Genomic DNA, 7940 nt, shown 5'->3' on the forward strand with positions numbered 1-7940 from the left:
CATTCATGAGCTGAGAGAGAAACCCCATCATTTCATGAACCTGTATTACAAGAATAAGTAGTCTGGCATGTATATATAATCTGGTCCAAAAAAAAGAAAAAGAAATTTGGCGTCCTCTCTTTTAAAATTTTTGGTAACTCTATAGTCATTCGTTTTAAACCCACAAGGCACCCTTTTGTGTTAATTTCGAGATGTTTGGCACACAAAGTCATTCGGAATTTTCCTATTGCTTAAAAAAAGTCGGTGTTGACTTGGTTTTTTTTCCCCAGTCAGACTAAAACAGCAGTGCTTGGACCAGCAGTCAGGCAGCAAACCAGTACAGGCAGTTTGTGTCTGCCTTGGGAGCTGAGGCTACATTCACGTTCTATTCCACTGCATGTCCGTCAATTTCTATCTAAAAATGAAATATAAAAATGTTACATCATGCAGGGAGTATTGCTTCCTTGTTAAAGTAATTTACTGTATACTGTAAAACACTGCCCCTGTAATTATGAAATTCACAACAATATTCATTTTATTAGTCTACTTTTCAGTATAATATTTGCCGTTCATTTTCAAAATTACTTTTGAATTTTGAAAAGTTTCAGTATAATCAAGTTCATTCCAACACAGGCATTGGAGAAAGAAGTCACCTTGCAGTGAAAAGCCAGAACGGACGATGCAGATAATTTATAAAGCACTTCGCTTTTTAATCAAATTGACAGATTTCCGTTGAAATTTCCTCAGGTGATGTTCGACAGTAAGACAGGCACCTGACAATTTGTATTCTATAGACTGAATTGTGGTGTTGCACCGAATTTGCTTTTCAGTTGCCGTGACACCGCCTGTTCTGATACTGAATGGAATCCCTACAGTTCCTGTAAAATTCCCAGTCAAGTGACGTCAAGTGAAGCAGACCGAGTTCCCCTTTTTGACTTTTAACAGGACATCTCAATGTGAGGATAAAAAGCTGCAACGGCACAGCATTTGAAGGGCAGAGTGTTACTCCCAGAGAGATGCGATCGGATCGAGGAGTGACAAACTCTCCGCACCCCACGTAGAACGCCATCGCCCGCATCGCTGGGTATGAAAGCCCAGACCTTTAAAAAGCCCCAAAAAATCTCACCCCTTTCCTTTCCCTGAGGCCCAATTACAGTAATCACAAGCGAACAGTGCGCCACCGCAGAGTGCCTAAAAGCAGGGCCCACCTTACACACACCCTCGCTCCCGCAGATCACATGACCAGCCTGGGCCCCTTGCCGTTGGTCGAACCCAGTGGCCTATGAACTGGGTCCACACTTGTCAAGCTTAAATCTCAGTTTAACTTGGCAGATTTTTTTTTTTTTTTTTGGGGTAGGAGGTCAAACACAGCCTCAATCAGTCCTGTGGAGTTCACGTGTCTAGGATTTTGAAGGCACTAATGTGGTTTAAATCCACATTAAAGGCTCACTTGTTTGATCAGTGGTGCATGAGCTAAAGAAAAGCCTCAGGGAAAGTATGCTGACTGGGGTATTTGGTGCTGTACAGATAAATGGCATCAAGCTCCGCATTTGTGATTGTGATGAGAACCTATGAACCAGCCTATATTCTCACATTAATAGGATTGGGACACGCAGCTAAAATGGCTGACGGCCTCTGAATGGCAGAGCCTAATGGGATAACCAGCCATCTTTGCCTGCGCGAGTCAATTATACAATCAGAGTGACTTCCTAAGGGGCACGTAGACCAGTACTGACGATGCCCACTTTGAACTGCTGATGCGTAAGGCATAGATAATAAAAATAAAAGAAAAATGCAATTTAAGCTGAAGGCAAAAAAAAAAAAGGGTTTGTACCGCATTCACCTTTGAGTACATAACAGCTGTCTGCAGTAACGGGGGAGTACAGGTAAGAGTCACGTCGCTTTCGCTGTTTCTCCATTGGCCTGCGGGCGACCTCTTGTCTCGCTCATCCGTAGCTATGAGGGCTATTCGGGTTTATGGGGGAGGTGTCTTGCCGGCCGCTCTGACCAATCAGCTGATAGAGCCGGTGGCTGAGGTTCTGTACCTGGCAGGTGCCCAGAACGCAGCCCACGCGCTTCAGCTGGGCGTGGTGGTGGTGGTGGTGCTGGGACCTCAGCCCGTGGTGGGCATGGCGACGACCTCTCGACGACCTCTGACCGCCGGGCGGTGCTCGGAGCGGGTCGGTCGGCGCGGGAGCGGGGCCTCCCTGTTTCGGGGGAGGTCCCCTGGTGAGGCGCTGCTTCCACCATTCGCGCTTGGCCTGCAGGGCAACGCGGGGGGCGTCAGGGACATGGGGGGCGTCAGGGACATCGGGGGCGTCAGGGACATCGGGGGCGCCGGTCGCGGCTTCCGCCACGGCGGTCTCGCCCCCGCTCAGCTCCTCGATTCTCCTCAGGAGGACCAACCTGAAGAACAAAACAACAGAAGAAGAGCGGCGGGTTAGCAAGCTTCATAGTTTGATCAGTCACTCAATCAAGCAGACAGAGATGCAATGCAGACCAGGCATGCCCTGGTGGAGGTCATCCATTCAAGTCTGTGTAACTGCTCAGATTAACATGATGAAGATTATTGCAACACGGACGTGGGAATTGCAACACACCGAAGCTGTTTGCTATTGAACGATTGCGTAAAGCCACTTATATAAATTACCCTAACGTAATGTGCCCTCAATATAAATGTCAAGCAACCGATATAGTGCATGGGTCCCCACAAAGCCTGGCAAAGTCCTCACAAAGCTAGTTAAGACTGTTGGGAACAGCTTGTTCATCACACACACACACACACACTTTAGTTTGCTTGACATTTCCCTTGTTTAGATCGGTCTTTAATTCCCCCCTGGATCACCACAGTCTGTACTGAAAGCCACAGTCCTAAGAGAGTGAGGTTTCGGTTGCAAGGTGAGTGCCACAACAGCACTGACTCCACACTGTTTCACTTGATCAGCTCAATCCAGGATCATCAAACCATGCCAGCTCTGACCACCAAGAGATCGGTGTCAGTTGACACGACCTGTGCTGTTACCCAGACAACCTGTTTTGAAATTGATGTGGAAACTGGAGAGCTTGGTTTTGTTTTGCTGCGCCAAATTGAGGGTGGAGGCTGTAGTGATGTGTTTAAATGCTACATGTGTCTTTAAATACAAATAGACTGACCCAAATAGAAAAAGTAGGGATCTTAAAAAGCTGTAATATTGTTAATGAAATAAAGGATCACATGCAGAGAGGTTTTCATTTCTAACTATGCCAAAGCCTTGAAAAAATGTGAAATCCATGTTTAAGCCATGCGTTAAACACATAGACCTACTCATAGAACATAATCCAATTAAATCAATGGAAAAATATCGGACGTAAGCTTTTTCTTTTTCATATAAACGGTCTGGCTTTGAACACCTTTTCGTCCACAGACTCGACTGTACAATAACAGCCATTTTAAGCCAAAGCCTCAAATTGCTGATGGGAAAGCAGCAGTGATACTTAAAGTCATTATAAAAGGGCGAGTGGCACTCTCCCGAGAGAACTTCTGACTTGTTTTGTTTTGCGTTTTGATCACAGAGGTCCAGAATAAATTAAAATACAGGCCTTGATGTGGGAAATGACAGAGTATTGAATTCAAGAGGAGACTGATGGCTGATGGAGACTGAAAGGGACTGAAGACACGCACTGTGCACACAAACCGACAAAACTGTACCCTTCGTGACAGAGTCAAAAATCACTTCCCAGATCTTTAGCATCTTTTCTCCGGTCCACTGATCTTTGTGATGGTTTTAGGCTCTTTGGAACGGAGCCCCCCCCCACCCCGCCCTCCCTGTTTTATAATCCCCCGCACTCCCCCACAACTAATAACAGTCATCAACGGGACCACGCGCTCAGAGAGCTTTGAGACCCGGCCAGGCTGCCACTCTCTCCTCAATGGCCAAGCGTCCCGTTCCCCGAACACAAAGAGAGGACGCATTCGATCCCGCGGTGCCCTCGCCCCGTTTGAGAATGAAAATAAATAACTGTCCGCCCCATCGCCCGCACCACCGTACGTCACGTCCATTCATAGCCTTCCAGAAGTGTCCGTGAGTGACGCTGTTCTGTTAATCTTTTCCAGGGGACTCCCCCTTCCAGTCCCAAGCAGAAGAGAGAAAACAACCGTCAATATTTACTTATGTAATAATACAAATAGTTGTACCAGAACATTGGAGGTATCTCTCTTTACCAAGAATGCACTCCATGTCAAGACATCGCGCACACTTCCACAAGCGTGACCGGGGTCGGTTAAGGACAGAAAGATTCGTGGAAGACAGTTGTTGGGGGGTCAAAAACTTCAGCTCTGTCCCAAAACTGCTGAGGAAAAACTATTCACCCATCTAGTTTGCTGACATAATTGTCCTTAGATGACAGGGATCTCTGCAAACCGCAGTGTTCCTAGTGAACAAGGTCCTGGGTCTCAGGCACTGGGATCCGGCCATGTTCAGGGCACTGGCCGAACAAGCAACGGTCAGCAAATGTCACGGCTTTTGTAGACGGTGCTATTTCGAGGAATGTCTCATTATGCCAATCGTATGCCCATTCTGATGAGTCATGCGGCCTTTCCGCCCGGCGGTTACTGTTGCTAAGCGCCTGGCTAGAGTGTGGCTTGGATCGGGAGTCTGCTGACTTGTAACTGAATCTCGCTTTTGCTATCCGGCCAAAAAAACATCTAATCTCTCAAAAAAAAAAAAAAAAAAAACTCTAAAATGTGCCTTTCTCAGGCCAAACAAGGTGAAATGCAATATGGAGCAATGGGCTATTTCATCATTTGCTTTGTACAGATCGAGCACCTGTAACAAAAACTTGATTTCTCCGGGGAAAGCATCAGAAAGAGGGAAGAGCGCTACCTCCCTAATGCAATCCAACCTTGGCTCAATGGAACAAGGCGGTGAAAGGTGCTTTATGTGGGACACCCCTGCTACAAAAGAGCCTCTGCTCTAAGTCTGGAGATTCAAACAAAGTCAAGTGGGTCCCCTGTCCAAAAAGCACGCTCTGAATATTTATCAAACAGAGCCGGACATTTTAAAGTGCTTACTCCTTCTGACTGTCTGGCTGTATTGGAACTGTTCTGTGTCTCGCTCTCGGAGGACTGAGAGTTGTGTTTGCATCTCAGACACTGTCCTTTCAGTGTGTTGTGACCCGATGAACACCAAGTCTGATGGCCACTCGCTGACGGCCAGTGTGAAATAACCCATTATCAATTCCCTTGAGAAAAGGGTGAAGTTAATTTTCACCACACTTTTGCGATTGAAATGATGAAATCCTCAGCCCAGTCCCAAAATCGCTTAATGTTTTTAACACCTGGAGAATACTCCAACCCTCAGCACAGCAGAGCGTTTTTATTCCAGACCGGCAGATTATTTCTAAGAAACATTACTGAAGGGTTAAAGAACCTATAAACTTTGCTCTGACTCAAGGGTGCGTGATGAAGATCTCTGCAGGTTTCCAGTATCTTGCTTTGTTGTGGTAGTAACGTGTGTGACCGCCAGGGTCCTCTCATGAACAACCACAGGAATGAGTCTCTCTGACGTCTGAGAGCTATTAGTGAGAATGTATCTCCACTCGCTGGGTTTACCAGACAGGCTGAGCCGTGTCGCCAGATAATCCTCACTATTGACAGTAATTGAGATCTCTGCGATTGGCAGAAGAGCAGAGATTAACTCCAAAGATTTTTTGTTTGATGCACTCAACTTTTTATTTCATGTCCTTTAATCTGCAACAGTTTTTTTTTTTTTTTTCTAGAAATCCATTCAGTCGTGTTTCATTTGAGTCATTTTTTTCTTTTGAGGGCATTAACGATGAGGCACTTAGGGATTTGAGAGTTCCATCGAAGGATAAACCAATCTGTCGTCTCTGTTTTCCCTATGTCATTCTTAGGATAAAATTTAAAGCAAAGCTTTGGCATTTGATGCCAGTTTCTTTCGTTCTCTCAGAAAAATAAGGTAGTACTGCATTTTCATCTGGTGATGGGATAAGCTAAATCACATACATGTTAAAATCTGCAAAATGAACATACAGCCAGGCCAGCAAACCATGAGAGATGGTTGCCTGGAATGTTATGGTAAAATAAACCATTTACATATAATATAGTGGGAATACTAGGTCTACTAGTCCAGTCAGTATTTTTCTTGACTGTGTACAGTGACAGCATAAGCAGCCTAGATGTTATTGGCCACATTCATTTGCTAGAACATATTTTACATAATCTTTTCTGTGGCAGGAAAGGCCTGCATTACATTGCTAATGTTTTTTTTTTGTTTCACCATGGCAAGTACAGCAGCAACGCTTGCAATTGTTGGTGCATTTGGTGCACAGTCAGTCGTTCACTTTTTACGATTTTCCATGGAAAATTAAACAAACTGAAAAAATTATACACAATATTGCAGGATGGTTTACACGTTTCTGCTTCCCGTTTGACACAACGGAGAAGAGCGTCTCATAGTTCGGTTCCAGCGCGGAGGGGGAGCGTGTTCTTTAGGGATATAGAGGGGAGTTTAGGTCTTATCCATTAATCCAGTGTGGAATTTTCCTTGCGAGATCGGTTTTCGGTTTTCATTTCGCCTGAGCTCGCCGTAATGACCCCGGACTTAGACGAGTGTGAAATGGCAGCCGTGTTAAACGAGCCCGTGAAGAATCTTTATCTGTCTCGTGGTGTGTTCTTTTGTCGCAATACAAACAGTTTGTTTGTTTGGTTAACATTACACCAACCGTAACTGAAATGGTGGCTCCGGAGCGTTTTTGTGACATTGCATTTTTATGTTACTTTTTGTGTACACTCAAAAAATAAAAGGTTCTTGTCTCCATAGAAGAACCCTTTTCAGTTACTTATGGAATCCTCTATGAAGCTTGAAAGCAGCATTTTGCCTGACACAGAACCCTTGAACTGGACAGCATTATACAAGAGAATCACAGGGTTCCTTCTGCAACTATCTTTCCTGAGATTGTGTATTCATACCAGCAATACACTAGCAATGATCATTATGAGGAATAACCTCCACTGGAAAGCTGCTTCGTTTAAATAAAACAATGGAGGGCAGTGCCGTTGCGTAACAGTGTGGGAACAGAGCGCATACCTGTGAAACTGGGAAATTGCAGGTTTAAATCCGTTAAAGAACAACATCAGCGTTGGCACTGCGCTTGTACCACTGAGTAATGTAAATAACCTGGAATGCCTGGAAACAACCTCAAAACAAACATGTGTGTCATTGACCCTGGTTGAGGTCACCTTTAGATTAATGGTCCAAGTTTTAAAACCAGGCTTTTAAAGCCAGTCTACATACCGATACATGAAAATACATGGAACCCGAATTTTTTAAAAGATTTTTTGCAAAACAGTAATTTTCCACAACCAGTGGAAAGTGTCATCCTTGCTGAATTGTCCACAGCAGCTTCTGAAGTCATTTCAAACTCCCATGCATGTAATGGTGAAAAAACTGTGAATCCGTTTTTTTCCACCTCAGAAGTACTTGAAAAGAGAGTCACATGCACCTAGCACCTGACGCACTGACGGCATCACACAAGGACACAGTTTACATTCTGAAGCCAGCACATAGTGCTGGTCAGAACAGAGCAATCTCTTGTGGAAAGACCATTTGGCACAGCCGCCCACCTCCACAACAATCAAATGTAGGCCACTGACTCAGAATGCCTTTCTGTCCGCGGTAGAAACGGCTTTTATGCCTCATTCGTAAGCCTCAGGAAACAGAGCTGCTCCGATGAATTACTTAGCCAAAACATTGAGAGCAGTGTGTTTCATTATTTCAGTACCTCCCTGTTCTGTCTCTCTGTCACTGACCTGGATTAAGTCAACCTGCGTCCTTCCCTTTTAACTCACAATGAAATGCTTTTTCCATGAGTTTTGATTAAAATCCAGGTCTCTGTCGGTGGTCGACCTCCTCAAGGTGTTCTTTCTGTGCGTGTGTTTGAATACCGATGTTGAAAGCATT

The sequence above is a fragment of the Conger conger genome, chromosome 19, assembly GCF_963514075.1.
Source record: "Conger conger chromosome 19, fConCon1.1, whole genome shotgun sequence".
Lineage (NCBI taxonomy): Eukaryota > Metazoa > Chordata > Actinopteri > Anguilliformes > Congridae > Conger > Conger conger.